Genomic DNA, 16,227 nt, shown 5'->3' with positions numbered 1-16,227 from the left:
GAAGTTTTGCTCAGTTTTCGTTCAGCCCTTGTACAGGTAGAAATCCCACTGATTTCAACTGGAGCTGTGTGTTTTGTTTGTATTTATGTTCGTCTGAGGCTTTTGCTTTAAAAATGCATCCAGGAGTCATTTCTGGGGTGATACTCATGACTTTTCAGTATCTGATTAGTGGAAATGCCATGAGAAGATCAGGTCTCACATTCTTTCAGCACTATAAATTGCCTCTAAAGCAAAAGTAAGTAAAACAAATATGGAAATATTTCATTTTATTTAAATTTACCCCCAGCTATTTTTGTCTTAAAACAGGTAGCTATGGATTTTGTACAAGTCCAAATTTTTATGGGCCCAGTTCAGGTAAGCAGATGACTGGAAAATAGCTAATGTAAAGCCAATTTTTAAAAAGGGCTTCAGGGGAGGTCATGGCAATTACAGGCCAGTAAGCCTAACTTTAGAACCAGGCAAATTTGTAGAAATTATAGTAAAGAAAAGAATTATCAGACACATAGATAAACACAATTTGTTGGTGAAGAATCACAGAACTTTTGTAAAGGGAAATCATCCTCACCAATCTATTAGAATTCTCTGAGGGAGTCAACAAGCATGTGGATAAGGCTGATCCAGTTGGTATAGTATACTTGAATTTTCAGAAAGCCTTTGACACCATCCATCCAACAAAGACTCATAAAGAAACTAAATAGCCATGGAATAAGACAAAAGTTTCCATCATGAGTCAATAATAGGTTGAAAGATGGTCAAGTCTTACCGTGAAGAGAGGGGAAAAGCAGGGTCTCCCAAGGATCTTTCTGAAAGCAGTGCTGTTCAACATATTCATCAATGATCTGGAAAAGGGGGTGAAGTGACAAGTTTGTAGATGATACAAAACTATTCAAGGCTGTTGTGTCCAAAGCAGACTGTGAGGAGTTACAGGGGGATCTCACAATACTGGGTGACTGTTTGCTCCTTTCCCATTTGTTTATCTCTCTGGCTTCAGTGCCATATCTTACTCCGAGAAGAAAAGGATGGCACCAAATCACAAATTGAAACTTTATGTGCAGAACATTTAACTGTGAAATTTATTATTTGAAAGTTGAACATTAAACAGCTTCTTTGTGAAGATTATTCAAGGGCCCAATCCAACTCCCATTGAAGCCAGTGGGAATGTTCCCATTAATTTAAATAGGAACAGGATTGGTCATATAATGAGTTTCATCTGGGGTATCGATGACACCAGTAAACTTTAACTGTAACATTTGCAAACAGAGAATCTGATCCTGCAGTTTACTATGGATATCTCTACGCTGCAATAAAAGACCTGCGACATGGCCCTGTCTGGACAGGTCAGCTGACTTAGCCTCATGGGGCTATAAAAATACAGTGTAGACATTTGGGCTTAGGCTGGAGCCCAGGCTCTGAGGACCTGTGAGGGGAGAGTATCTCAGAGGCCGGACTTCAGCCCCAGCCCAAGCATATGCACTGCTATTTTTAGCCCCACAGTCTGAGCCCCAAGTCAGCTGACCTGAGCTCTGAGACTTGGTACCAGTTTTTTTATCACAGTGTAGATATACCCTGAGGACCCCCAATTCCCATAGTAGTCAGAAGAGTTCAGGGTGTTCAGTATCTGAACATATCAGGCCATGAGTTACTAAACCCACTGTGTGTATACGTGACTCTCGTAATGTTCATAATAAGGAATAAAGGTTAAAGACTTATAGCATACAGCATCGTGATACAGTATACCAAAACCAAAGCAAATCATGCATTTCAAGGAGAGGAAATATTATTAAGCTAGTGGAGAACTGGAATGCTTTAGCCACCCTATGAAAAAGGACAATTACCTGTCTTTTTCCTCTAGGGCATTTTTATTTAACTCAGTCAGACCTCTCCTTTTAGTATTGTCCTTTGTAGCTCCTTGTGGGATTTTTCTTACCATGCTGCTTTCTCCAGAGAGCACAATTTATGAGAAAGGACGTGCAGACTTAAAAGTAGGTGTGTGGGGGGGAATATACTATCTACATCCATTTATCTTCTGTATTTCAGTTTTTCATTCTTATATGCACCAGGGAATCTGTTTAGGCAAAACTCAAACTGAGGTCAATGGGAGTTTTGCCTGAGGCTTCTATTCACTTCAGCAATGCACTTAAGTATGTGCTTAACTTTGCACATGTGCTTACATTCAACTTTAGGCCCTGATTCTTCAAACATTTATGCACAGACTTAACTTCACTACCATGAGTAGTCCCATTAAATTGAACTCCTAGCAATGGCATAAAATTAAGCATGTGTGTAAGTTTCTCCAGGATCAAGATTCTGTTCAGTGCCTGAATGAGATTTGCAGGGTTAAGTCCCAGGTATACTTTCTGGCTTTTTTGTTTTCTTTTTTTCTGTGAGGAATGTCTCCCTCTATCTCTTTCTTTCTTTTTTGTAGTATTCACTTTCCAATAAACAGAACAGTGCTTACAGAAGGAGAAAAAGAAAGAGGGTTTGTATACCAGATTGCCAAGAATATAGTCAATGGTAAATTCAATACTCAACTTCAGGTTTGTTTTTGTATAAACTCCTTAAATTAAGATATTTATTGAAGATTATGGTGGTGACTGTGGACTACTGGCAGAACCCAGAGGGTAAATTAAGTAAATTACTCTCATGCAACTTGAAAGGTGAACTGCAAATCATAGATAGATAGACAGACATACTCAAACTTACTTGTTTTATTTATTGACTGTTCCTTGATTTTGCAGTTTACCTGTCAGTTTTGAGTTAATTTTTTAAAGCTCTCTTCAGTCTTATAGTCTAAGGTAAGTATAGTATTGTCCAAAAAATAAAAATAAAAGATATGTTAAAAAGGAAAGTAAGTACTGAGAGATCAGAAAGGCATCATAAGCATAAGGGATGTGTGGACTTGACTCCAAAACTCCATCTTCTTTTTCAGTGCTTTCTCCCACCTGTGCCAGCAATGAAACTGTTAAATTGTGGAAAACTCAAACGTTTGGTGCCCAGCCTCACCGCTCCACTAACAATCCACCCCCAAACACATAGGCTATTGTTGTGCCAAAGTCACCTGATGTGTCCATAATAAGGAGTGAAACTAAAGTAAATAGAGGTGGATACTTGGAAAGAGCTACTGTTCCATATGTCAGGAAACAAATTGCCAAAGCAAGCCTACTTCCCCCGCCCCTATTTGATTATATAATTCCAGTGTCTTATCCAGAGACTTTATCACATTTTCCTTCACAGCTCTTGCCAATGTTTATTTTTCCTCTAATACATTGAAGCATTTTCTGTGACAGTTACCTCACCTGAAAGAAAATCTGCATGCTTGTCTCACACAAATTTAGCATGACCTAATTTTAAAAAGGGGAGTTTATTTTTCCTTTCAATTGAAACCTTCTCCAACAAGGAATGCAACCCAAATACAACAGCACTAGAACCCCTAGTGAACCGAAGGCTCTGATCCTCCCATCACATCCATATGGGAGGATTCCTGAATCCATGCAGAGTCCCAGTGAAGTCAAAAGGATTCTGCTTGAGTGCAGGATTCCACCTGTGTTGATCTAAAGACAGGATTCGTACAATAAAGAGAAATCAAGACTGACCTGTCTATTTCAGTGTCCAAGTTGAGTGGAATAAAAGAAAACTTAAAATGTAGAGCTGGTTGGGAAGACACTTTTTTTCTTCACAAAAAATGTCAACAAAAACAACAATTTTCCATTTTCATCAATATTTCTCCTCAAAATGTTTCAGCTTTTTCAGGTTAAACCTCAAACAATTTCCAGTTTTGCTTACTGAAAACCAAAAAGATTTCAGTTTTAACACTGAATAATTTCACTTTTTTGGTTGCTGAAAACTGAAAATATTTGTTATGGGTGTTCGCAAAAATGCCAACATTTTGGATGAAAATCTGATTTTGTTTTTTTATAGAAACAGATTTTAATGAAAAGTTCTTTTTAGTCCAAAAGCCAGTTTTATTCAAAAATAAAACGTTTCAATGATTTTTTTCAACCAGCTCCACTTAAAAGTTGAAAAACTGATAGAATTTTTTTTAAATAACTAGTTTTAATAACTAAGGTGTTATTAACGCATAAGGGTAGAAATTAGCTCTTAGATGATGTGATGTGGTATTGTACTGTACAATGAGTGCTCTGTAACTATGATGACTTGGACAAGTAGATAGAGAGAGAAAGAAATTTGTATCTCCTTTAACTTTCTGTCTTTGTATGTATGCTTCTCTTGTTTTAAAGGTACAGCTACGCTTGCGGAGGCATTTAGAGTACAGACACTGCACGCCCCGTTAGGATGGGTATAAATAGCCGTGTAGACGGTCAGGCACAGCTTAGGTGAGTTGAGAAGAGCGCTCTACACATCTGCATTCCCAGGGTATATACTCTACACAGCTCTCTATATGCCCAAGCAGTGCCTCTCATGTCTACATTGCTATTTTTGCTGCCTTCCTGCTGCTGGAGCTTTTCAATACAGCATGTACATACTCGTGTAGTTCTTGTACTCTACACACCAGCATAAGCTGGTAGACAGAGCCTAAGTGCCACTAGCACTTTCTTCAGAACTTTCTTTTCAACACACATACTTTTCCGATTCTTTTCTGGGATTGGTACCAATGCCTTCTGTGAGTTAGTGTCCTCATATGATACCTTTGTTTGGGGAGAAGGGTTATTTTGCAGGCTTTATACCTCTGTCCTGCCAATTCCACTAACATTTTAGAGAGAACTAAGAAAACAACACCTCATCTCTTAAGGTGTCCTCAGGGCCGGCTCCAGGCACCAGCTTATCAAGCAGGTGCTTGGGGCGGCAACTCCGGAGCGGGGCGGCACTTTAAGGTATTCAGCGGCAATACGGCGGAGGGTCCCTCACTCCTGCTCGGAGCGAAGGACCTCCCGCTGAATTGCCGCAGATCGCGCCTTTTTTTTTTTTTTTTTTTTTGGCTGCTTGGGGCGGCAAAACCCCTGGAGCCAGCCCTGGGTGTCCCATCTATAAAATCTTGCAGAAATGGAAAGTGACTGTTACGCCTTACAGTCTATGTTAGCATGTGGCTAGATCAAAGCAATCCTGGGCACTAGGCAAGCCCATAGCTCTGCTCCTGCAGCCTCACCCCCATGCCATGGGACGTTTCCCTATGCAGAGTACTGGTGGCAGGGGGCCTCTCTCCTCCCAGAGAGGCTGGGGCAGCACCATGGGGCCGCCTTCTCCCAGTCGTGTCAGCAGGACTTCCCACTCCTTGAGACTGAGGTGGCAGCAAGAGCCTTGCTAGTACTTACCCCAACTGCCAGGCTGTATCTGCCTCAGTGGCTACTCTGGGAGTACTGCAGCTTTCTGCCTAACACACAGAGTCCTCTGCTTGAGGTCGTTTGGTGGGGCCCCTCACCCAGAGCTGTGGATTTTGGAGAAATGTAGGGATGGAAGGGACCTCAAGAGGTTATCTATTCCATCCCCCTGCACTGAGGCTGGTCGTGTGGCTGATTACCCTTTAAGGGGAGACAGGCTCATCCTTGCCTGTGACATAGCAGCTATACCTTAGTTGTCCTGATCGGGCAACTTAATTATAAGTAGTTATCCCAGCTGTGAAAGGGTCTAGAAAAACCAGAAAACAAGGAAAGCTCAGTTAGAAAGGACCCATGAGAGAAGAGGCAGGGAGTTCCCACTCTCTGAAAGGCAGACATAAACATAACATAAGAACATAAGAAAGGCCGTACCGGGTCAGACCAAAGGTCCATCTAGCCCAGTATCTGTCTACCGACAGTGGCCAATGCCAGGTGCCCCTGAGGGAGTGAACCTAACAGGCAATGATCAAGTGATCTCTCTCCTGCCATCCATCTCCATCCTCTGACGAACAGAGGCTAGGGACACCATTCTTACCCATCCTGGCTAATAGCCATTTATGGACTTAGCCACCATGAATTTATCCAGTCCCCTTTTAAACATTGTTATAGTCCTAGCCTTCACAACCTCCTCAGGCAAGGAGTTCCACAAGTTGACTGTGCGCTGCGTGAAGAAGAACTTCCTTTTATTTGTTTTAAACCTGCTGCCTATTAATTTCATTTGGTGACCCCTAGTTCTTGTATTATGGGAATAAGTAAATAACTTTTCCTTATCCACTTTCTCAACATCACTCATGATTTTATATACCTCTATCATGTCCCCCCTTAGTCTTCTCTTTTCCAAGCTGAAGAGTCCTAGCCTCTTTAATCTTTCCTCGTATGGGACCCTCTCTAAACCCCTAATCATTTTAGTTGCTCTTTTCTGAACCTTTTCTAGTGCTAGAATATCTTTTTTTGAGGTGAGGAGACCACATCTGTACACAGTATTCGAGATGTGGGCGTACCATGGATTTATATAAGGGCAATAATATATTCTCAGTCTTATTCTCTATCCCCTTTTTAATGATTCCTAACATCCTGTTTGCTTTTTTGACTGCCTCTGCACACTGCGTGGACATCTTCAGAGAACTATCCACGATAACTCCAAGATCTTTTTCCTGACTCGTTGTAGCTAAATTAGCCCCCATCATGTTGTATGTATAGTTGGGGTTATTTTTTCCAATGTGCATTACTTTACATTTATCCACATTAAATTTCATTTGCCATTTTGTTGCCCAATCACTTAGTTTTGTGAGATCTTTTTGAAGTTCTTCACAATCTGCTTTGGTCTTAACTATCTTGAGTAGTTTAGTATCATCTGCAAACTTTGCCACCTCACTGTTTACCCCTTTCTCCAGATCATTTATGAATAAATTGAATAGGATTGGTCCTAGGACTGACCCTTGGGGAACACCACTAGTTACCCCTCTCCATTCTGAGAATTTACCATTAATTCCTACCCTTTGTTCCCTGTCCTTTAACCAGTTCTCAATCCATGAAAGGACCTTTCCTTTTATCCCATGACAGCTTAATTTACATAAGAGCCTTTGGTGAGGGACCTTGTCAAAGGCTTTCTGGAAATCTAAGTACACTATGTCCACCGGATCCCCCTTGTCCACATGTTTGTGGACTGAAGAAAGCTACAGGGATGGAATTAATCCCTGTGGTGGATGCTGGAAAGGGTGTAAGGCCCAGAAAAGCAGTTGTGAGGAGTTGGTGTTCCAGCAGAGAAAGAAGGAGGAGGAGAAAGATGGAGAAGCCAGAGGCCTGAGAGGCTGTGTTAAGCACAGGCTTCAGGGAAGCAGCACAAGGGGCTTACAGGTAGTAAGTTGCCTAGGGAAGTAGCTGTGAGTCTGAAGGAGCAGACTTAACTGTGTAAACCAGGGTCCATGGGCTGGAACCCAGAACAGAGGGTGGATCTGGGTTCCCCAACCAGCCCTGAGGGAAGGGTGTACAAGCTCCGTGTAAGGACTATTGAGCCCAGGGGCTAAAGACTGAGCCTAAAGGATGAGCCAAGGAGTAGCCCAAGAGGGGCCAAAGGGATGAGTGGTGTATACAATCTGACCACTGTAGAGTCAAAATAAAAGTCAGCAGGGGCAATAGAGACAAAGACCCCTGCAGCACCACACCCAGATGCAAGAGGGTGCTACGGTGATGAGTGCAATTGCTTACAACCCTTTTCAGAGCTATTGTTTCAGGTTCTCTGCAGATTCAGATAGACATCACAGCATCACTTACTCTCATATCATACTTGTAAGATTTTCTTCATATCCAGGAGGGTTATAAATTTACCACTTTAAAAAAATGAAAGTTGAGATTCTGATGTAATTACATGACTTCAGGAGCTGAGGCCCTAGGCACAGGTCTACAGTGCCTATGACTTAATCTGGCCCTTATTCTGCTGCTTGCTAGGAAACTTGAGTTTTGTACATGTAGCTGCTGTTTGAGATGATCATTAGTTGAAAAGTCAGACATTGCTGCTTGTGGTCATAAGGGTGGTGAGAGGTTTTTTTTTACTTTATTTGCTTTTGAACATTAGTCAAAAATATGGCAAGCCACGTCTCTGACACTGTTACGTGTCGCAGTGTCATAAACAGCTTGCATGTGCCTGAAGGATAAGCACCCAAAGAGTGAAGCCCCAGGTCTTAAACTTTTCATGAAAAGTAAAGTGTTTTGTGTGTTTTCCTGGCAGTGCTGCATCCGCTTGGAAATGGGTCCTTCAGTATCGTATTGAACTCTCATTTCCTTACCCTTTACCCAGTGAACAGGTCAGCTAGATGCCTGCAAGAAAAGATCAGCTTTCAAGGAGTCAGATGCCTGACACTGTTTAATTTTTGTTAGTTTTTGATGTAAGTGCGCTGTGGCTTTTTAAAAAAACAACAGCAATTTCAGCCGCATGTTACTGGTATCGTATTATCCCCTTCCTCTCCCCAAGGAAAAATAAGTTCAGAGAAAAGTTTCTAAAGTTCTTAGAGTTCTGCTAAGGCTTTAAACTTCTTCTCTTTGGTGAGAACAGCCAGATTACTAAACTTGGCAAAACTGGCCGGGATGGGAGGGAATGTTAGTCTGAAATATCGCCAAGGTAAAAGGTCACAGGACGTGATTGTGAGAGACATACTTCAAAGGCAGAATGTGGTGCATTCTTAAATTGTTTTCTGGTATTCAGGAGATTAAGGGAAAATAGCACATTTATGGCATGCAAAAAGTTTGACTAAATAAGCTGGAATAGAGAGTTGTCAGTTTATTTCGTCAGCACATACAAAGTAATACAGTACTTAATGCTGATTTTATTTAATCTCTAATCTCTTTCTGATGTTTGTTTGTAATTCTGAAATATTTAATGAAAGCACTGCCTCCTCACTAGACCCTGATAAGTAAAACATTTAAGCACATGCCACTTTCCACATCTGATTAGTTCCACTGATTGCACACAGCCCCCGCATTGTCAAACCCAAGCACTGAAGAGTCATGATGAGTCACATCCCCAAAAATCATGAGACTGGCTTACAAATCATGATTGAATTAAAAAAAGTATTCATTTGGGTGCTTTTTTCTGGTTTTTTATTCTTCGGTTGTGCTTGGTTCATGTTCTCAAGCTTTTCTCAGCAACCATGAGGGCTAGAAACTTATTATTTCTTTATTGAAAGCTGAGATTCTCTTGAATCCAGGAGCTGGGACTTAAAGAAAAAAATAGATATAATGAGACTCAAGATAAATCATGAGAATTAGCAACACTGCTGCCTTGCCAGTGTGCCTCAACCCCAGGCCTCCCCCAAACAGACACGCACCTTGGCCATAGATGGCAGAGGCATCAGCTGGAAGTGGTAGCCCCTCAGCATATTCAAGCCCAGCAGTGCACAGGGAGTGGGCCTCGCCACTGGGGTATGGGACAGGTGGGCTAACCCAGGGCCCTGAGTCCAGCTGTAACTGCTGTAAGGCCCACCATCCACTGTCTTACCTGGGCAGCCAGAGCCCGAGCCGCCCAGCTTCAGGAATCATGGCCTCAGGGCTTCCCTTCCCCAAGAGCTCTTGAGAGCCCTCTGGGGGTCCCCTCTCAGCCTCCCTCAGGGGAGAGGAAGCCTCAGAGCTGTGATTCCTGAAGCTGGGTGGCTTAGGCCCTGGCTGCACAGATGGGGACTGGCAGGTCCCACAGTGACTATAGCTGAGTTTGGGGCCTTGGTGAAGACCCCCTGCCTCACATCCCAGTGTGTGGGCCTTCTCCCTGCTCTAAGCCAGGTTCAGACCTGCCAGGGGGACACTGCTTCCAGGGGCAGTGGAACTGGGTTGAGTGTGAGTGCTGTTGCCCCACAATGGAAATATTGTGGGGGGATGAGCTATATTTGTGCCTCCATGCATCATTCCCTGTAAACTACAGGCATGCATGTGGGGCAGAAGCAAGAGTGGGACCCGGAGGGACTGAAGTGACTTCTGTGGCATCTGTGAACCCATAGGAACACTCAACCTGAGTCCCCTCCATAGTAAAATTCGGGTTGCACCCCTGCTCAAGCCTAATCTGTAGTTAAGAGGATAGTGTAGCTGCTATAAGAATAGCCATACTGGGTCAGATGAGTGTTCGATCTAGCCCAGTATCCTGTCTTCTGACAGTGACTGCTGCCAAATGCTCCAGAGGGAATGAACAGAACAGGAACATTTATTGAGTGATCCATCCATTGTTATCTAGTCCCTGCTTCTGGCAGTCAGAGGTTTAGAGACCCCCAGAGCATGCAGTTATGTTCCTGACAATCTTGGCTAATAGTCATTGATGGATTTATCTTCCATGAACTTAGCTCATTCTTTTTTTGAACCCAGTTATAATTTTGACTTTCACAGCATCCCCTGGCAACAAGTTCCACAGGTTGACTGTGTTGAGGGAAGAAATACTTCCTTATGTTTTAAATCTGCTGCCTATTAATTTCTTGTGTCATATGAAGGGGTAAATGTCACTTCCTTATTCACTTTCTTCCCACCATTCATGATTTTATAGACTTCTATCATATCTCCCCTTAGTGATCTTGTTTCTAAGCAGTCTTTTTAATGATTCCTCATATGGAAGCTGTTCCATATCCCTTATCATTTTTGTTGCTCTTCTTGGCATTTTTTCCAATTCCAATATATCTTTTTTGAGATGGGTGATCAGAACTGCATGCAGTATTTAAGATTTGGGCGTACCATGGATTTATATAGTAGCATTATGATATTTTCTGTCTCATTATCTATCCCTTTCCTAATGGTTCCTAACATTCTGTTAGCTTATTTGACTGCCGCTCTCCCTTGAGCAGATGTTTTCAGAGAACTATCCCAACAACATCACAATCTCTTTACCAAGTGGTAACAGCTAATTTAGACCCCATTATTTTGTATGTATAGTTGGTATTATGTTTTCCAATGTGCATTACTTTGCAGTTATCAACATTGAATTTCATTTGCCATTTTGTTGCCCAGTCACCTGTTTTGTGAGATCCCTTTGTAACTCTTTGCAATCAGCTTTGGACTTAACTATCTTGAGTAACTTTGAATCATCTGCAAACTTTGCTACCTTACTGTTTTTTTCAGATCATTTATGAATATGTTGAACAACACAATTCCTCTACAGATGGACCTTGGTGGACCCCTCTATTTCCTTCTCTCCATTCTGAAAATGAACCATTTATTCCTAACTTTTGTTTCCTATCTTTTATCCAGTTACTAATCCATGAAAGGACCTTCCCACTTATCCCATGACTGACTTCTTTGCTTAAGAGCCTTTCATGAGGGACCTTGTCAAAGACTTTCTAAAAGTCCAAGTACACCATACCAACTGGATCACCGTAGTCCATCTTTGTTGACCTCCTCAAAGAATTTTAATAGAATGGTGAGACATGATTTCCCTTTACAAAAGCTATGTTGACTCTTCCCCAACATATTGTGTTTCTTCTATGTGTCTGATAATTCTGTTCTTTAGTACAGTTTCAACCTATTTTCCTGCTTCAGAAGTTAAGCTTACAAGCCTGTAATTACCAGGATCGCCTCTGGAGCCTTTTTAAAAAATCAGCATTACATTAGCTGTCCTCCAGTCATGTGGTACAGAGGCTGATTTAAGTGATAGGTTATATACCAGTCAGTAGTTCTGCAATTTATATTTGAATTCCTTCAGAACTCTTGAGTTCCTGGTGACTTATTACTGTCTACTTTATCAATTTGTTCCAAAACCTCGTCTACTGACACCTCAATCTGGGACAGTTCCTCAGATTTGTCACCTAAAAAGACATGTCACATTCATTGCAGTAAAGACCAATGCAAAGATTTCATTTAGCTTCTCCGCAACAGCCTTGTCTTCCTTGATTGCTCCTTTAGCACCTTGATCATCCTGTGCAACTACTGACTGCTTGCCAGGCTTCCTGCATTGGACGTACTTAAATTTTTTTTGCTATTAGATTTTGTCTCTTTTGGTAGTGGCTCTTGAAATTCTTTTTTGTCCTGCCTAACTATACTTTTATACTTGACTTCCAGAGTTTATGTTCCTTTCTATGTTCCTCAGTAGGATTTGCCTTCCAATTTTTAAAAGATGTCTTTTTGTCTCTAATCACCTCTTTTACTCTGTTTAGCCATGGTGAGATTTTTTTCCTCCTCTGACTGCTATTTTGGATTTTTTATTTGGGGTATACAAATAATTTGAGCCTCTGTTATGGTGCTTTTAAAAAGTTTCCATGCAGCTTGCAGGCATTTCACTCTTGTGATTTTTAATTTCTATTTAACTAGCTTCCTCATTTTTGTGTAGTTCCCGTTTTTGAAGATTAAATGCCATTGTGGTGGGCTTCTTTGGTATTTCCCCGGCCCCACAAGAACGTTCAATTTAATTACATTAATTAATTACATTAATTACTATTACCAAGCAGTTCAGAAAGTCTCATCTACTTGCCTCTCTGTCTCCCTTAGTTCCTATAGATCAGTCATTCTGGTCACAAGAACCTGTATTCTGTCTCTGAAGGCCATGAGCTGCTTACACCAAACACACATGCCACCTGGCCACAAAACAGGTAATCATACATGCTGTATAGAGTGCAATAAACTGGATAGCCCCCACTATGCTCCTGGACTTCAGCCCACATTATTTTTACTCTTGCAAGAGTGTTTTGTGTGTGTTTCCCATATCCATTTAACTCTTGCTCTCTCTAGTGCAGGGGTCGGCAACTGGTGGCTCGCGGCTCGCCAGGGTAAGCACCCTGGTGGGCCGGCCCGGTTTGTTTATCTGCCGCGTCGGCAAGTTCGGCCGATCGCAGCTCCCACTGGCCGCGGTTCGCGGTCTCCGGCCAATGCGGGAGGCAGGAAGCCGCGGCCAGAACATCCCTTGGCTCGCGCCGCTTCCTGCCTCCCGCATTGGCCTGGGACCGCGAACCGCGGCCAGTGGGAGCTGCGATCGGCCGAACTTGCCGACGCGGCAGATAAACAAACCAGGCCGGCCCGCCCGGGGTGCTTACCCTGGCGAGCCGCGAGCCACCGGTTGCCGACCCCTGCTCTAGTGAGGCTGCTAAGAAGGTTGATAATTAATGTTAATGGTGATGGCAATATTTTTTTTACGTGGATACCTGTTCAACAGTGACTGGGATGAAAACTTTGGATCTGATTCTCCCCTCATTTATATAGGTGTAAATGGGGAGTATCATCCATAAAGTCAGCTCATGTCCATGTGAGGAGAATTGGGCTTTTTGCTCTCTGCTCACGAGCCAAATGTCGACCAGCAACACCAGAACCTCAGTGAGTGACACTGGCTCAGACTCCTGTAGAGGAGATTCTGGGCCTATTTTTGCCTTCAGTTATACCAGTCTAATTGCAGAGTAACTCCATTTATTTCAACAGCTCTGCAATTACTGAGGTTCAGTCTGGACTTGAGAAATCTGAGATGTAAAGAACTTTAAAAACTGTTCTCAGCAACTAACACTTGACTCTGTCACCAGATGTAAATAGTCTGGATGAAACACATTGACCTAATGCGACTGTCCCTTTTCCTTAAATTTTGGGACCAATCCTTTTTGTCTTTTTTTAGGGTAGTCCAATGAAGTCAATGGAACTATTCATGTGAATAAGGTAAGCGGGATTTGTTCCTATAGCTGTTTTATAATTCATGTTGTTATTTTTTCCTTTCAGAATAAGAAAGCCCAAATCTCAAAAGCAACTCTACAGTAATAAGCCACTGTGAATGTAAAATGGAGAGAAAAAAATTGGTAATGAAAATAGGTTTCTGATTTAAAAAAAAAGATAAAGCCTGATCTTACAAACATACACCTGCTCAATTTTACTCATGACATCAATGAGATAACAATTGTGAGTAAAATTAAGCACATAAGTGTTTGCCAGATCAGGACTTTAGTAATTAAAGAATGAATTTTCAGATATCTCAACAGAGTTCTTTTAGTTGACATAATTAGTTGGCTAGAATTGGAAATGAATTTGAACAGAAAATATGGGCATTTGAGTTTTCTGTCACCCTTGACCAATACTACCTAGACCAGGCATGAGAGAACCTCAAGTATGTGCTTGTCAAGTATGGTTGAAATAGTTGTTCAATCTGAGGGAATTTAAAACTAAACATAAAACCTGTCCCTCTGAAAATCCCACCTGAATTCAGCATGCATAGAAATTAAATTGGAGTGCTGGGTGACTGGGAAGTGTCAGGGCATATGCTTACAAGGATTAGGGTGATCAGAAATAGGCGGGAATCAGGTGGTCATCTGTTTTCCCAAAGAAAATGTTTGGAAGGAAAATAGCCTTATGTAAGAGTTCTGTACAAATAAACTGACCAGCTTACTTTTCTTTGCTTACTTTTCTTTCCTTAAGAAAGAAAACAGTCATCAGCATTTTCACTTGCTTCAAAAAATAGGCAGCCTGGCTGGCAGCCAGAGGCAGCCCTGCTGTGAAAACATTTTTGTGTGTGTTGATACTAATATTTTATGGTGACCACAGTCAAACAGGCAAGAAACACAGTACAGAAAGTTAACACAGTAACTGTTGTAGTGATGAACTGAATCAGTGATTCCAACCACTTTTTCCTCTAACTAACATGTAAAGCAATAACTTTTTCATTTCCTATAAAATGACACAAACAAAAGCAAGAAATATTCTAAAACCATCTCATCCAATCTACTGCTGAAGGAAGCTCAAATATTATTTTATTATTTGAGCAGAATTTAATTAATAGCAGAGAGCAGTTGCCAAACGTCTTTAATCCTACACTCCTTTATTAATTATTATTTACTGTTTTACAGCAACCAAATGTGTTGGGCCTTGTTACAGTATCTTCCATTTGTACTTGTTCAGTGCCTAGTCTAATAAGGCCCTGATGTTGACTGGGACCTCAATATAATTCATAAATCATCTTAATTCCAGTTTGTCTGTTTTTTATAGTAAACTTACCACTAGGATCTCACTTTCAGTTAGCATTTGCCCTTTGATTCTTTCCCCTAACTAGTAAGCTTATTGGCTGTATCTCATTTTCTCACAGAATTTTAAGGATCAGTTTAATCCTTCGTGGAAGCAGAGCATTTAATTCTGATTTTGTAGTTATAATCTCTTCCCCAGAGATCCATTTTCTACCTAGAATTTTCCTTTTCTAGTTTTTTTCATTTTCTAAACAGATTCCTTTATCTGTATGAGGAATATGATCTAACATGACTTCTAATTACTGCTTTTACAGCGTCCCACAATGTGCCAACACCCACTTCATTATTACCATTAACTGAAAGACATTTGGCTGGTTTTCCCTTAAGGGAAGAAACGAATTCTTTTCTGCAACAAAGAAAAACATCTCTTTTCTCTGCTTTATGATGAACCTCCAACAGAGTTCCTTCCAGTGGTAGGAATACAGAGACATGAACAAAGAGTACAGTCTCCCAACTTCATGGCCCGAGATACTCCACATCGCTAATAATTTGTTTAAATATAATCATGTCCCCAGTGTGACTTATGTCGTGAAGTTATTTTTAGGAGGCCATAAAATGTTTTATGTAGCAGCTAATTTAAAATTATTCATATGTTTATTTTTTCATCAAATTTTGGTTAGTTTTCACTGTTAGGCTATGATCAGCTGTAGTAGGACCAAGTGAGTAAGTGAAGTACTGTATCAATTTTATATTTCATACATTCTTTAGTGTTTCAAGTTTAGGATCAAAGTAATATCAGTTTAACATCAGTTACATCTACTGTCAGGAGATCATATCCTGCCTTTTCTGGTGGTTATACTCAGTGATCTAAAAGATCTCTTCCATCTCTAATCACTATAAGCTTATCATTTGTTTTGATGAGAGTATATAACTTAAGGAAAATTATTTATTAAGAGTTTCTAGAGCTACTTAAGTCTGTGATTTACAACTTGGACCCACTTTTCCTTGGTTGGTAAATTCTGCCTGGGTAACTGATCTATTGATGGAGCTTTTCAATACATCTCTCCAGGAGGGCAAAGTGCCAGTATCTCCTAAATCAGGATGAGTTTGTCATTTTTCCAAAAGCCCTGAGTAAGGGGCAGAGTGTAGTTGCGCTACTCCAGGAAGAAATCAAATCTCTGTCCTCTCCTTGCCCCCCTTGTTCCAGTAGGGAAGTAACCTGCTACTGGATATAGCTGGCACAGATTACCTTCCTCTCTGCACCAGCTCATCTGCACTGGCCAGCTCACATGCACTGGGGGTGTGGAGTCATTGTTTCACCTACTTTCTGACCACTCACTCACTCAGCACAGGAGAGGGAGTAGCAGTCCAGTAGAGACTGCTGTCCCTCCTATGTTACAACCTCCAATATAAGTAGCCCATGTAGCAGGGTAGTAGGGGTAGGTCTACATTGTAATAGAAGGTGTGACTGCAGCACAGGTAGGTGGAGCCATGCTAGCTTT

The 16,227-nt window shown here is 41.4% G+C and overlaps 1 protein-coding gene across 1 annotated transcript in view; it reads right to left on the bottom strand.

The window, feature by feature from the left end:
- Window positions 1-836, bottom strand: part of MYOZ2 (myozenin 2) — a 31,636-nt gene extending 30,800 nt beyond the window's left edge. The window contains exon 1 of the mRNA XM_045018499.1: window positions 764-836. The gene's annotated coding sequence lies outside the window, so the exon portion shown is untranslated. The remainder of the gene's footprint in view (window positions 1-763) is intronic.
- Between the last annotated feature and the right edge of the window lie 15,391 nt (window positions 837-16,227).

Source organism: Mauremys mutica, chromosome 5, assembly GCF_020497125.1.
Source record: "Mauremys mutica isolate MM-2020 ecotype Southern chromosome 5, ASM2049712v1, whole genome shotgun sequence".
Lineage (NCBI taxonomy): Eukaryota > Metazoa > Chordata > Testudines > Geoemydidae > Mauremys > Mauremys mutica.
Note: the sequence above shows the minus strand (reverse complement) of the source record. Positions and strands in the feature narration are given on the sequence as shown.